The 16,690-nt window shown below is 38.2% G+C and overlaps 2 protein-coding genes across 2 annotated transcripts in view; both read right to left on the bottom strand.

The window, feature by feature from the left end:
* Nucleotides 1-12,727, bottom strand: part of LOC150082050 (kelch-like protein 8) — a 132,697-nt gene extending 119,970 nt beyond the window's left edge. Inside the window, exon 1 of the mRNA XM_090380413.1 lies at nt 12,449-12,727. The gene's annotated coding sequence lies outside the window, so the exon portion shown is untranslated. The remainder of the gene's footprint in view (nt 1-12,448) is intronic.
* The window catches only part of LOC150082049 (zinc finger BED domain-containing protein 5-like), a 53,356-nt gene that overhangs the window by 29,566 nt on the left and 7,100 nt on the right, over nt 1-16,690 (bottom strand). The gene's annotated exons all lie outside the window — the stretch shown is intronic.

The following is a 16,690-nucleotide window of genomic DNA, read 5'->3' as shown; positions in this document are numbered from 1 at the left end:
CATGTCCCTGTCTTAACCTTTGTATGTAAATATCACCCCCTTAGCTTCCTGCTGTCCCGGGGGTGGCTCTTCGGCAGAGCAATAAACAGATTTAATAAATAAAAAAATAAAAATAATTGGATGGGAGAGATTTGTCACCCTTTTTAGGAACTGGCTGGATATGAGCAAATTTCCAGACTGGATATGAGCAATTTGTAGGCGCTATCGCCAGTGAATCGTGGTTATCATGGGCACTATTTTCACTGCTGAAAATAGGCGGCTACGCAGCCTATTTTCAGCAGGGTTCGAGGTACTGTGCTGTGTGTTGTGACACATTACTTCCTTCACCAGCATTCCAATTACCGGCAAATTGCGCCATAGTCACCCTATTTTCAGCAGGGTTCGATGTACTGTGCTGTGTGTTGTGACACATTACTTCCTTCACCAGCATTCCAATTACCGGCAAATTGCGCCATAGTCGCCATGTACTATCCGGGAGAGGCTTCGCTCACTTCGAGCATCGATGAACCGTGGTTGTCCAACACTCAGCCTTGGACCACTTTCGGTAGATACTAACCACGGCTGACCGTGAGCATCCCACCAGCCGTGCCGTTTCGGATATGGTCTGACCCAGTCGACTGGCCATTACTATTTGGCCTTTGTCAAACTCGCTTAAGTTCGCTGCCTTTCCCACCTGAAGAACAAGAGTAACACTAATTAATGGAGCTAAGTATCAGGCAGGTGGGCAAGAGCCAGGTGGGCAGGAGCAACAGTGCGTAGCACACGCTTCTTGATTAGACCGGGGTTCGAGCCCGTGACCACCAAATACGGAGGATGCGGTAAGGTCAGGGAATGACCACCGCATATCCCCGGAGCAATATGGCCTTAGTTGCTAATGCTCCTAAAAACCAAAATAACAAACTAAGTATCAGATGTTTTTTATACCTTGTTCCGACCCGCGCACGCGCCGTAGTTCCCCTGCAGTTGCTTCGATTTGCATAACGACTCGCTAGTCACAATGTGTCGGCTCATCGGTGTATATATACTGTATATAAAAAAATAATAATAAAAAATAACAAAAATCACTATTTATAATATTTAGTAAATTATAACAAAAAGCGAGCTCTTAAAAAAAAAAAAAAAATTTCATCATGCGAAGTGTTTAAAACCGATAACTTATTACTTTCTGTGCAACCACCATATTACCCATGCATTCCTCCAATAAGGGCACGACAACAATATCCTAGTGCGTTCCAAACTTCTTTGATGCAAACACACTGTATACTTGCCAAAAATAATTCAACATCTCACCTAATACTTCTTAATTATTCGAAACCGCAACCATTTCTGTTCATTGTTTTTAATTTGATAGTAAATGAAACGATACGCAACTTCCTTTGTTTCGGACTAATATCATGTAAACAAGAGTTAGAGAGAGAGGGAGAGGGAGAGGGAAGATATGTGGTGTTAAGCACTAAAACTGTTTTTGCTTCCGAATTAAATACTGCTTAAGAACACTTTACAAGTAAAGAATTTTCACTGCATTTACTTGAAAAACTGAAAATTAAAAAAAAAAAAAAAAAAACGGGGACGACTAAAGAAGTTGATGTCAGAAAGAGCATTCGACCGTAAATCATGTCTTTAAACGATCGTGTATCCTGCACGCGGCAAAAACCTACCTCTGAGAAAAGAAATTAAACGTTCTTGTTTATACTCCGGCACGACCACCAAGTCAGTGCAGTTTACAATAAATCAATCAGTACAAATGTTAATCGTATTTAGTAGTCACGGGCTTGAACCCTGGTCCACTCAAAGAGCGTGTGCTACTGCACTCGCGCTCTGATCTCTCGATTACGTCAAGCCTAAGGCTTGACGTAACTGAGTGGTCAGAGCGCATAAGGCTAGTGAATGGTTCGTTTATTATTATTTATATATATATTTTCCCCCCAGTTTAGATACACAATATACGATCAACTGCAGAACAGCTGTGAAGTCCTTTATAAAAAAAAAAAAAATTTAATCTATATAAATAAATAAATTATAAAATAAGAAAATATTTAATGGTATCAACATATCCATTAGCAGAGCACTACCATGCTGTCCAAAAAAATAGGTTCATAAAATAAGAGTACAAAATATTACAAGACGGGCCATCATTTATGGCGATGAGATATCCCGTTTTTTAAGGGCGGCTTAGTTGTCTAGACTCTAGACAAAGATGAAATGAGACATCAAACAGCCCAACAGTGCCATTTTATTTAGAAGTTGCATCACATTTTAAAAGTCATATAATGTGGATTGCGGCTCAGGTTAAAAGTATTTAATGAAATAATCGGAATAAATTAATGTTTACTGGTTCACCATCTGCTCCCAACAGCGAAGTTTGTAACGGACAACGACAACTCAATTGAAAGCATAGAACTTCCGCGTCCGCGGGCAATCTGTAGGGCCTTGACAATAAGACAAGTTTTTTGACTACACTCCCATTAACAGTGATGGGAAATTTAGATATGCCTATAACAACCTAAAGTATACAACATATGTTAAGTATGAGTTTATGTACTTGTATTTAAATATATATATATAGTTATTAATATATTTTGTGATCTGCGGCCTCTACCTCAAATATAAAAGTGCTCTGTATTTGAAAAGACACTGGAAAATATTGTCATAGTTCATCGAGTTTGTAAAACAACTAACGTGAAAGTGACGTGTTCGCAAACTGCCGGTTTGACAAATGTTTTCCGTTTTTTATTTTTTAAAATCTGGTGTCTTTGAATACAATAATCGGTTCAATCAGCAACTAAACAGAAGGAACACACAAAGTAAAAATGCTGAAAAGCCAACAGTGACTGAAAATTGACACAGCTGAATTTTAGCAAGGCCACGCACAAGGATATTCACGGAATAGGAAAAGTGTAGCGGCATTCATTCAAACTCAAAATTGCAAGAAGTAAAGCTCAGATTTCCTTAGTTTGTTTCGGGGGAAAAAAGACGTTTCGAGAGAAAGACATTGCGTGGTTGTTCATAAAGAATTAAGCTCAATTTTAAATTATTTATTAGTATTTATATATACCCTCAGTGATCACTGAATTATGACCACCCCATCCGTAACGGACTATGCCGCATAGCTCGCAATATAAACAGCCGAACAGGCCCTAAAGAAGTAGTAATTTTCATCTCGTTGTGCAAGTCAAAGTGATAAAGTAGCAGTCATGGGAGGCAGTAAAGATATCACTGAGTTTCAAAAGCGTGTGATTTTGGGAGCTCGTGCATCGGGTGCTTCTATATCGGAAACCGCACATCTTGTCGTTTGTTCATGGCCCACTATAGTTAAGATGTATGTAAGATGTAAATGGTGCCGAACAGGTCAAACCATCCCCGCCGACAGAACTGTAAAGGATTACGCAAGGTGGATGAGCAAAGGGTTCGTGGTGAGCGAAGGGTGCAGCGCCTTGTGCGGGCTCAACGGCAGGTAACTGTGCGACAAGTATGCGGAATGCAATAAAGGTAAAACGTAAACTGCAGCCATTATCAACCCACTGCAGGATGGAAGCCTCCTCAACAATTCATGCTGAGGGAAATGGACCATAATCTGCCACTGGTCCAGTGCGGGTTGGCATATCGACCGTATTTAGCAGTCAGAGACTTGAACCCCGGTCTACTCAAAGAGCGTGCGGTACTGCACTCCCTCTCCTGACCACTCGGCTACGGAGGCTGCTATAACTATATCCCAAATGGCGATGCGCCGCACACTCTGACATATATGGAGTTCCACAATAGACTGCCCAAGAGATATCCTCTCCTCTTCGCTGATTATCGTCGACGGCAAATGCTGTGGTGTCAACAACACCACAGATGGTTAGACAAATGAGGACTGGAAACGAGTATGCTAGTCGGATGAGTCCAAATAATACCTGGTGCAACACGCCGGGAGACGTGTGGTGCAAGAAACGCGAGTCCATGAACCCGCCGTGCATGGTGAGTCCGTGCAGGCAGGTTGCGGTGGTTGCGTAACATGGGGAATATTTTGCTTTGCAAGAACTAGAACCTGGTGCGTATGGACCAACATTTTACTGGTGAGGTCTACCGACAGCTCTTGCCTCTTGACCTCTACCTTGCTTACAGGGAAATCTGTCTGCGCGGATAGCACAGTTCTCCCCTCACACCGGGTGGAAAAGGCCCGTGTTGGAATCCCATCGATGACGCGGGAACTTATGCGCCTTTTTCACTCCGTGGCTGAGTAGTCGGGCTCAGGCGTAGATAGCAAGGTTTTTTCCAGGGGAATCTGGGGTATATGATATATATATATATATATATATATATATATATATATATATATATATATGTGGGTAGATGAAATAAGTTTCCGGGTGACCTAATAAATAGTTTTTACAAGGAACTCTGCTTTTACATCCGTCATGAAACGGATGTAGAAGCAGAGTTAGTTATTCTGGCATTACTATTCAATTACAAAATAATATTAAGACTGGGAAAAAACGCTGCTGGGACTTAATACTTCAACAATGACAGGATCGTTGGTCTGTAACATCTAAGGCGTTGTTATCTCTAAATTAATTTCTCGCGTTTCTTTTGTGAATTCAGCGTTCAATGGTTTTCACCTCATTCAGCGCTCAAGATGAAAAATGGTTTTCACCTTGTCTCTACACTCTTTTTGATGTGAGAGCATCTTTGGTGGTACTTACTAAATTCCGTACTAAAGTAAAACCAATTGGTCACGAAAATGTGAAGCGGAAGTGATGCAAATTACGTCGCTTCATAAATGACGCTAATGCAGTCACTAACGTTAATTTTTGATGTGAAAACATATTTGGCGGCACCTACTAAATTTCGGTCCGACAGTCACTGTTCGGCCGGTTGCAAAAATGTGAAACGGAAATGACACAAATTACGTCAATTTCTAAATTACACTAACGTTGATTCGGTAGGGTAAGTAGCGGGCGTGAGCATAAAATGTTACATCGTTCATAACTTTGGTTCTAGCTGTTCGATTTTAAAACGTTCTGATTTTCGTCAAAGATGTTTACACATAAAACATTTTTCGTGCGTACAGGGTACACACGCGCATTTTTATTCTCACCGGACATGTCTCCATGAGGGCCAAGCTTGCCTTCTTCCACCTTTCTGACACTTCGCTCTGTCTCTGTGGAGGACAACTTGAAGACTGGGAACATGTCCTGTATCACTGTCCCTACTACCAAGATCGTCATCCCCTCGCTGCTTCCAGCAATCTCTCCTTTCTGCTACGAAGCTGAACTTCTACAATCCAAAGGACGCAAATTACAAACCTTTGCTGGCAAGGCCTTTTCTAGACGACGTGCACTACTGGTGTTTTCTGTTGCCTCTGTGCCTGGAAGCGGCTCACCTCTGCGGCATGTGGTCCTCCACTGCATCTTAATATCAGAACTGTTCACACTGAATAGCCAGTATAACGTATTCTAACTCTATCCTTTTAATTCTCTTTCTTCATTTTCTACTTTCCTGTCTTCATGCTGATACTGACGTGTTTGTTTTTGGGACTAGAGTTCACATGGCATCTGTCTTCTGCATTGCGCGTTATGCTGGCTCTCGAGGCCGGATTTATATTTCTTCTTTACATTTTTCTTTTTTCTGCTAACCTCTCAAGTTTTTTTATTATTTTATTTATTTTTTTTTACGATAGCCCTTTTGACAAAAGGCTTTCAGCTTGCTTATTTTTTGCTGGTCTTTGCTAGAGGAGGGATTTTGCTGGTGCCTAGCTTTGGGCTTCCTGGGTAGGAATTGCTGGCATTTGTAAGATGTAAAATCTTACAAATATATTATTTTATAGAAAAGTGAGATTTATTTAAAGTAAAACTTATAATATGGCAATATGGGGGAGCGAACCTTACAAGTCAAGAATATTACTAAGGTCACTCGCAAGGGATTGAATTGGACAACGTCTATACAGGGGGAGCGGTAAGTGAAAAGCTATTAGCAACCTAGGTACACTCGACTCCCAGCTCACACAGCAACTAAACAATAGAAACGAGTAGCAACTGCTATTAGTAAAAGGTGTTAACTCTGGAAAACAATGGCGCGGTGGACCATAGTACTGTCAGGGCATTTCTTTAATCGGTGACACCTGGAGAAGAGACAGGTAGTAACAACGGAACAAATGCTGGGAATTAGATTTAAGTCTGGCTGGCAGTGATGGCAAGTTTTATAGATCGTGGGAAATTAGTCTGCTAAAGTATAACTATAAGCGGCTGACTTCAAAGGTACAGACAGCCTGAGAAATTTTACAAACTTCTTAAAATAAGAGCCGACCGGGCTAGCCGAGTGGGTAAAGTACCTGCCCGGCAACCCAACGGTCGCGGGTTCGATTCTCGCCTCGGGCTTGGATCAAAGTACTGCAAAAACCTTGGGAGGTGCAATATGGCCACAGAAGCCGATGCGCCAACAACTACCAAATCAAAAAAAAAAAAAAAAAAATTAAAATAAGAAGTTAGATCGAGCAATAAGGAATCAGCTTGAGAAAATAAAACGGGCAAATAAGAAGAGAGTGGAAGTTGATAAAATGAGAAAGATTGGTTAAGACTCAGAACAAGGGCGGACCTGACAGAAAGGGGCGGCACGTAGTTGAGATGAAAAAAAAGCGAGTGAACAGGGAGAGAGAAGACACAGAACCAAGAGTTGAGATTCATGTGGGTGTCGATGGAAATGAGTTAGGGGAGACACAGTTGAAGTTTTATTTTTTCATGTTAGAAAATGTGAGAAAAGTCAGAACCCCGAGTTGAGTTATGTGGGTGTTTATGGAAATGAGTTAGGGGAGACACAGTCGAAGTTTTTTTCGTGTTAGAAAATGTGAGAAAACAGAGAACCAAAGTTTAGATTCTCGTCGGCGTTTTGGAAAAATGAGTTAGTAACATGGACAGTTGAGGATTCTGTTGTGGTAGGAAATATGTGTCAGTTAACAGTGGAGTGTTTGGTCGTGGTGGGAAAAGAGAAGGGTAGCGCCCTGGGAAGTTTTCTTCTTGAAAGAGTTCTTAATAGGTGGAGCGGAAAACCGAGGGTAGCACCCTATGAGTTTTTCCTTGTGATAAGTTTTAATAAAGTGGAGTGGAGAAGGAGTTAGTGTGAGATGCCCTATGAGTTTTCCTTGTGATAAGTTTTAATAAAGTGGAGTGGAGAAGGAGTTAGTGTGAGATGCCCTATGAGTTTTCCTTGTGATAGGTTTTAATAAGGTGGAGAAAAAGGGAGCGAAATCCGCAGAATTAGTAGCTCGAGAGAAGGAGCGAAAATGCGGAATTAGTAGCTCGATGAGAAGGAAGAAAGCAGCGAATGGATGGTAGCCCGAATAAGGTGGAAAAAGAACGCCAGTCCCAGTGCAGCAAAGAGTTCCTAAAAATTATCTGTAGCAAATTCAGGTGTAACAGATGAAGGAGATCCCCAGAAGGTAGCCTGAGAGCCTAAAATGGAAGGTTCAAACCTCCCCAGAAAGGAAAGAAAAAGGATAATAGTAAGTACTGTAAGTTAACAAGGACTGCTAGCGAAACAGTATAGAGTTTAATTAATAAAAAAAAAGGGGTAGCACTAGAAGTAAATTAATAGATAAATTATCTCTGAAGTAAATTATATATATACTAACAGAGTTATTATGTAAAAAAAAGTTATTGTAAAATGCAAGAAAAATAAAGGATGAGCAATAGATTAAATTGTTGTTCAAATGATTATAATATGTTAGAAGGGTGGCAAGGACTATATGAGAATCTTTGAATGTTTTAAGGACAGATAATTGAATCCTATGAGAATCTTTGATTATGTTTTGAGGATAGATAATTGAATATAGTGTTTGTATTGATGAAGAATTGTTGGTCCAACTGAAAGACTAATAACAAATAGAGACTTTAGGAAAGTTAAGATTGGTCTTCAGTGTATTGTAACAGAAGGTGAGAACACAGAGTATAATGATGAAAGTAGCATGTTGATTGTTAATATAAGAATAATATTTGCAAGGTATCCTCGATTTAACTTTGTATGCATATTACCTGTTTTTTTTATTCAATTGTATATTATGTTGTATATATATATGTAAATAAACTTTGTTGTTTATTAATTAGTGAGTTTGTTATTCCTGAACACTCAGCCTTTCCGAAGGGAATTATACATAATTGAGAAGTTCCCTCGAATCTGGAATTCTCCTGTGAAGCAAAGTCAGATGTGTACGTGGGGGTGTAAGGAATAGAGGTCTATATAGTTATAAGGGAACAGAACAAATAAGGAATATTTAATAAAGAATTATTATTATTATACATATTCAAAATAAAATTTAAAGAAGAGTAAAGACATATGTATATATAAAATAAGAACTTCTTTCCCCCCCCCCACACACACATTCGCTGGTCTTTCCACCAGTGGGTGCGGAACTTTTTTTTTTTTTTTTTTTTAATGAATGACCCCGAACTCGCTTTGGGCATTCTGTACGGGATATTTCGAGGTTAACCACAATTCACACCTAGTTCTGGCCCACTGCCTCGTGCTTTAGACAGGCACTAGCAGGCTTTCCAGGTGATCGCCTTCCTAGTAGCAAACTAACCAGCGCACACACTGCAAAAACATAACATAACATTACACACATTTCAGGCCTTTTACACAGTTCTGTATTCATCACTGTGAACGTTCTAGTGCTGCAGTACATAAGCTACTATATATGTCTACCGGCAGCTCTCGGGAGACCATGTGCACACTGCCTTGTTGCATTTCTTCCCGGACAGAAACTGCATCTTCTAAGACAATAAGGTCATCGGGCTCGCACTGTGCACGAGTGGTTCGAGGAACACAGCGAAGATATTACCCATCTTGATTGGCCTCCAAATTCGTCTGACCTCAATCCAATTGAACACCTGTGGAATGGTTTAAAAACGGGAAGTGAGGCGAATGGACACGCAACCGTCATCTATTCCGACATTGTGGAAAGCCTTGCAGGCAACATAGCCGCAGATACCTACGGACGTCTTCACACATCTAGTGGAGTCAGTGTCTAAACGAACAGCAGCTGTTATCCGTGTGAACGGTGGCGCAACACGGTATCTGGTAGTCAAAGAGTTCCTCGACCAACAGTAACACCAGACATAACAACAACCGCCCTGTGTACTTGGTAGCAATTCCCGTCACGAGGTGGAACCCCCAATCATGGAGAAATAATATAAGAGCAATGATAATATAGTGTAATGTGGAACACTTACAAATAAAAGCATCGTAATCGAGTTGATCCCGCACGCATTACACCCAAGATTTGTTTCGTATTTAAATCAAAACTCATTCATTTGTAAATTTCAAGATGTACTGAGTAACATAAGCAGTTGCAAATAAGACTCATAAATAAATAAATAAATATTTCAGCAGGTGGAGTCCACATGTAACCCCAGGTGCATGTACAGAGCGCACCTCGGTTTGTAGTTAACCGAGGTTGTTCGGGGATTTGATCCCCGAACAACCTTCCTAGCCTATGGTTGTTCGGGGATCAAATCCTAATGGATTAATAAACTGATAGTAATACAGTAATAATAAATAACGTATATTTATACATAAAGTGCTTGTCAAATGTGCATGAATAGTGGCTGCTGGAATGAGACCTTTCCCTAAGCTTAAACTTCCTGGCAATGCACTGTCTGTAGCAGCGTTTCTCAATCTTAGTAGTAGCTCTGTCCACCGAGAGTTGCCAGATATGAGAGGTCAAAAAGGGAGGACATCGAAGGCAAGAATGCCGGCGAAGTACTGAGAGCCCATATATTTTAAAAATTCTTTGCTGTCCCTTGCGTTTAACGTATATCATTTAGCGATTATTGTAAACAGGCTATTAACGCAGAAGTAACGTAATACCTAATTGTAACATTTTTTGTTATCATTTCTTGGCTTTTAACAATCGCGTATTAATTGTAAATTGGCTTTTAGTATAATCTTGACTTTCAGAATCTTAAGAAAAATTCCTTCATTGTTGTAAAAAAAACAACTCCATATTTTGAACGCAAAAAAATTATTTTATTGACTATATCTGGCATTATTTATTTTTTAAGACGATGTTTCTGACCCCGCTTTGGGATTCAGTTATTAAGTCAATTCGAAAACTCCTCTGATCCTACGTAGCCGTCCCTAAATTTAAACAGAAAATTTATTTATTTAATTAAATACGACTACCTTCAGATGTGTAGAGAATTAATATTTTTATTTCTATACTTTTTCTATATTTTCATACAGTCTCCAAGAAGTCTGCAGCCTTTGAAATTATTCTGTAAGATTCCGTCAAATGTTGTTGAAAATGCTTCCCAACTTCCTTATATGCAGCTTGGACTCTAAGAACGGTTCGTCCAAGCATGAAAAGTTCATGGTTAACGCGTGACCAACACTGGTTGTAAAGATATCAAAACAACAAATGAACAAACTTACATGGTATGTGCGCGAAAACTACTGTTTCGTGTGAGTTTTCAATTTCCAACCTCAAAAGATTAAAATGTGGTGGAATGATTTGCAGCGTATATTTCAAATAGAGGCAAATTCTAAAAATAAAGAAAGATATTACAACAAGAAAATGATTTTATAGACTCTTAATGAACGTAGAAGTCTATCTAAACCAGTGTTTTTCAACCACTGTTCGCCGACAGGGCTAGCCAGGTGGGTAAAGTGCCTGCCTGGTAAACCAAAGGTCGCGGGTTCGATTCCCGCCTCGGGCTTGGATCAAAGTACAGTACTGCAAAAACCTTGGGAGGTGCATTATGGCCACAGAAGCCTATGCGCCAACAATTACCAAAAAAAAAAAAAAAAGGGTGTTCCTCGAGGATTGCCCAAGTTTTCCTTTAAATGTTCCAGCAAATATTTTAATATACTGTAAACTCGCTTCGAGACCGTGTCAGGACAATGACACGGTCTCGAAGCGATCATTCGGTAATTTTATGAACTGCCTAAGCTAATGGTGTTCTTTAATCGGCTGAATGAACCTTTAAATCAATCATTATGACACTGCAGTAAACGACAACTAAATAATATCGAAAACAGAATATCCTAGCAAATAAATACTGTAGGATTTACTTTATACACAAAATTCGTCACTGTTTTCAATCCATTTTTAGACTTACAGACCTAAAGCGACCTAACTTATCTATTTAAATTAGATTGCTTTAATGAATAAGGTTGCAAAATTACAAAGAACATAAACTTTGAAATTTGTGGTTGATTCACACGATGTAGTGATACAACGATATATCGCGCGCTATCAATGTGATTGGTACCAGCTGCTATTAGACTGGCAACACGCCGGACGAATGACATTAATAGCACGTGATAGGGTAACAATGATTTCAGTGAGAAAGTTCGAGGAGTTTGTCCACAATATTACGTGGATTAATAATATTTTTCTGTGAAATCGATCTAACCGGAAACGGGGGAAAATGATGACAGACAGACGGACAAAATATTGGAAATCGAAGTGAACGGATGTACTCACCAAAATAAGCATCATGTTCCTTCACTAGGTCATGGGGGAATAAAACTAGAGTATAAACAAGAAAAAAAAAAAAATATGCCATATTCGAGCATACAGAAATTATGAATACTGACATGTTGATAATGATGCTAAAATACATAAAAAGATTTTTTTACTGAAGGTATAAATATCTTGATGTAATTATATATTATCAAACTTTTGACCCTGCTGTCAAAAGTTTGGCCGAAAATACAACTGTTGTTAAAAACACAAGGAACAACTGGAAGATAGCGCACAAAATGTTAACTGCTTTTCTTTAATTGATTTGTTTATTTCCAAAAAAAAAGAAAAAGAAAAACTTAAAATTGGAAATGTAAAGGTCGGAAAAGTGTAAATACCATTGCCTCACAAAACTCCTGTATCAGAAACGTTAAGACCGAAAATGGCGTGCAGCCAACTTTTAAAAATCCAAGAATAAGAACAAAAAATCAAAACATTTTTCATTCAATGTAGTTAAATTTTTAAGAATGGGCACGAAAAAAAAAAAAATAATAAATAAATAATTTTTTTCAAAACTTCTCTAATATTAGTTACCGTAAATTCCTATTCGAAGTCCAAACAGAAAAATTACAACTTCTCAGTTCATAAAACAAATTTACGTCATATTATTTAAATACAGTTTGTTGGGTTTCTTATGCATATTTAAATTTATGGATTTAACACTCGTTCAAAAATTATGGATACTAAGCATATGGCGTATCTTTGTACGAGAGAAGAATATTTAAATTAATTTTCTCTTCATCGCAAAAAAAAAAAAAAATAAATAAAAAAAAAATATATATATATATATTCAGGAAAGGCATATTGTGAGAAAATTGAGAAACAAGTTTGTTTTCCAGTATTTAAAACAATATTCTTCCATCTCATCTTATCGTAAAGAAGCAGGCGCGTATCGCAAATAACCCATTTTAATTTTATCGGTATCGAAACGATTAAAGCTACACTTACCGTATCGGTGTAACGTTAGATGCTAGCTTCTGAATGCACTTCTCATATGCCGTAAAAGCTGTACCGTTAGCAACGACTTCCCCAGTACTTTCCGACGCCGACTACAAAATCGGCAGTAGTAAATATTTACAGTTTGAATTTTACATCATGGAGACAACCGGAAAAGATTAGGCTTAGCGCTTTATGCTAGCTGGCTCAGCTGTAGACGTACTTATCGTTTGGTGACCAATCACATTTCGTGACAAGGAACGCGCCTCTGCGTCTGCAGTCCCGAGAACGAGCAAAAACAGCCGCTAAACAGCACGTGCTGTAGCATGATCAGAGAAGCATTAAAAAAGAATCATATGCAGCAGCTTCATGCATTGCCTATTTTATCTTTTCTAAATAAATAATGTTTTGTTTTGTTTTTTTTTTCCGTGAAGAGTAAAGAGGCTGAAAATCAATTCGTTTCGACGCATTAATATTTGAAGAATTAACATTCTATAACTAATTATAGGAATTAGTTTTGTTGATTTTTTTTTTTTTTTTTTTTGCATATAAAAATCAATTTTAGATTAAACGGCATTTCTAAACTATTGTTGCTGAAGTTTTTTTTATTCTCTTCTTTGAGCAACGACGCATGTGATTCGTTTTTAAGAATTCCAAGCTGATAAACCAATAACCTTGGCTCTTTAAGTGCCTAATTTATTACTTGAATCTTAGGAATTTCCTTCCTTCCTGTTTATCTAATGAGCCTTCAAATGTAAGTTAAACAGTGCCGACAATAGTGGAAGCTCAAAACAAGTTGGTTAGCATATTTTAAACGTGATGTATGTCAGAACAGGCAATTTAAGAGTTCGAGTCTGTTGAGTCCGTGTCATTTCCCAGGGTTTTTACTGCGTTCAGTATAAGTTAACCGTTTGAATTTTCCAGGAGGCGATTATGAATAGCAGCAGGAAGATGATTTGAGATTAAATAGATTTAGTTATCACTTGTAATTAACTAGAAATGTTTCGGTACTTTATTTTAAAAAAAGGGGCGAAAAAGGAGACTCGTATCATGAAAGTACAGTGAAAATAAGTACATGTACTTATTTATATTACAGGACAAGTTGCAATAAGTTTAACCATACTTCAATAAATACAACCAGATAGAAATGTTCTTAGCAGTACGTGGAATCTAATCTCCCATATGGATGATGTTCCACCAACCCCAAGGAGGGCTCCCAGGGTCAGCGTACTTCCCAGTACTTGGCCTAGCTAACTTCTTATCTTCGGTATTTTGGTCTTACCCTCAATGCCAACCAACAAGGTTTATAATTTATAACAAGAAGCAGAAGTATCAGTCTAATGTAAACTTAAATAGCCTCGTCAAAGGTGAAGTTCTATAAATACCTAGAGATCGATGGTAAATTCAACGTAGAGCGATGGAGGAGATCCTCCCCAACAGTTTGAATAAATTGGAGTAAATGTTGTATATTTCATTATACAGTATTAAGCTGTATAACTATTCGAATTGCAACACATACAATACAATGGGTTGAAATTGTAGCTTGATTTTCAATAAAACTGTTGGCCAAGTATATCCTAATCATTACACCGCCCCCTTCCCAAGAAGAATAATCTGTATCCACCTCTACCAGGGATTAGTTGAAATTTTCATCCCATCTTCTCCAAACTCTTCCTGATTGCAAGGAAGAAAGTTGGTTGCAATTTGGATCGCGAAACAAGACCTGGAATTAGGGAAGGCAAACTGATAAAGGAATACACCTTGAGAGGCAAAATCCCAAAGTACTTTATACCAACCATATTTTGTCGTCTGCCTCCATTAAATAATCCACCAACCTTAAGATATATATGCACTTAAAGAACAGTGGATGTTAAAATAATTAAACAAGGTGCTTGGGATCCTCCCAACAATCTTTAGGGCAACTTTATATGCCAACCCCGACTGTCACTTGAGACTTCTTACATCCCATATGGATACACCGGATAACCATACTAGTTTCCTATTCAAATATCAGAAATGACAAGGAAGGAAGGCCAACTGTGACGCTCAGATAGATACAAGCTCTACAACGTTAGAAGATTAAAAGATATATTCCCAACAAACAAGGGGGAATTTCAAAATTAAGTTTAAGTGGAATCTATACGAATAATAATAAAGCATAAGAAAGCGACTTTACAATGAATAAGTCAGAAGATGAGCTATTGTATAAAGACCGTGAGCACTAAAGAACCTCCCTTCTGAAGTTATCAAAAGGGAGGTTCCGAGTTATCAGTTGGAAGTTGTAGTGACTAGTTTTTCTAGTAAATTACTCAAGGCTACTTTGCAAGTCTGAAAGTGTTTGTCATACAGTAATTTATAAGGATTGCCTACAGTAATTTATAAGGATTTGTGTTGTTTCATTAACTATACTATGAGGGTGATTCGAATAGTCAAATGAAAACGAGATTTCGATTGTCCAAATTTAAATTTTGTGCCTCCATGGGTATAAATTTAATGATTCGTATTAATGTTTGAACTGAACAATTGCACACATCAGCTCTCCTGTATAAGCAGTGAGCGATGCGCAGCAGCAGAGACAACGTAGCATTCACAGGGATGGGGGCGGCCAAGCTATTGCAACGCAATGTCATTCAGGTTCTTAGAGCGAAGGGCATCCCTCCAGAAAAAAAAAAAAAAAAAAAATAGGCGAATGAACAACTGTAACACATTCACAGTTTGGCATTTCATAATATCAGTTATCATGTCAGAAGTGATAACGAATTATTTTTATTCAAGACTTTCGAAAGCACTGTGGCAATCATTGAGTCGATGAACAGCTCGAGTCAGCCGTTGTTATTCATTTCATGTATAGCAGAGAAACAGTCAACTCACAAAATTACACACAGATCCACAAAGTTAATCTGTGAGTGCATTGTGACGTTTGATGAAGCCGATGGTCAAATTGTGTCATTTTGTTGCACGACAATGCCCGACCACACACACATCAACAAACTATGATAACCATTCTGACTTGGCACATTATGGCCTTAGTTGCCAATGCGCCATAAAACAGCAACTAACCAACCAACCAATTATGAAAACCATTCAAAAACTACACTACGAAACGATCGACCATCCTCTTTTCACTTTGGCTTCACTTCTTTCACCAAAACATGTAAATAACATTGCTGTTTGCATGTTTTCGGAAGACGGAAAAATGAGCTGGTTACAGTTGATTCCACACAAATAACGAAGTGAAGGAAGTTGCCAAACAATAGTCCTAATAACAACCAAAACTCATTTATGAACAAAGAAAAAAAAATTTTGGGTGTATAGAAGGGAGATCTTTTTGAAAAATAAATCATCAATTATTTAATTAAAAAAAAAAAAAAAAAAATCTTGTTTTCATTTGACTCATCCACACAGTAACTGTCAAATGGCTTCCAAAAGTGGAAATGGAGAAGTGATCAGTATTGGAATGTCTTTTGTATAATACATTTAATTTTGTCTTTTGAAGAACTTTGCCTTGTTCACCAGGAACATATATAAGACACCTTACTTATGCCCTAACGTACTGAGAAGCAATTATTATTTTTTTAATTATCTGGGCGTGCATATAATTAAAACGAATAAAACAGTAAAAAATTTTCTTTTCCTGCGCTATTTTTACTTTTTTTTTTAATTAACTTAAATCTCATCAAGGTTGCAAGCCGCACAAGAGGATGGAATATCGCATGCCGTTTAGCATTGATTTTACAAATGAATAAATAAAATATAGGCCTATTGTATATGATGGAAGCAAACTGCGCTGAAATTTTCCAAAAGATTAAATATCACAAGCGAACTGCAACCTGTTCTGTCTCCACAGATTTCTGAATCCCTCCTCTGCTCTCCTTAACAATCATACTGGGTCGGATACAGTTTTTTTCTAAGGGGGGAGAGGGCCAATATAACGATATATGCATTGACAGTAACAGAATTAAAATCATATAATACGCAGAATTAATTCTCGCTTACTCAGACTGGGTGATGGTCAATCTTTCCTTACTGGATCCTCCACTGCAATCATACCAACAGTTGTACCAGTGATTCTCCGGAACATCCCGTGGCCGCGAACCCTGACAGCATAAAACATAATAGTTCCTCCATAATACCCCGGGGGGGGGGGTATTATGGAGGAACTATTTGTTCAAATATTCCGTAAAAATTGCAATGATTCTGTCTCTGCTAAATGCGAAGCTGTTCTGTCATTCAGATGCAGTGTGTGATTTTTTT

This window comes from Mastigoproctus giganteus, chromosome 8 (assembly GCF_048544385.1).
Source record: "Mastigoproctus giganteus isolate SK-2022 chromosome 8, ASM4854438v1, whole genome shotgun sequence".
NCBI lineage: Eukaryota > Metazoa > Arthropoda > Arachnida > Uropygi > Thelyphonidae > Mastigoproctus > Mastigoproctus giganteus.
Note: the sequence above shows the minus strand (reverse complement) of the source record. Positions and strands in the feature narration are given on the sequence as shown.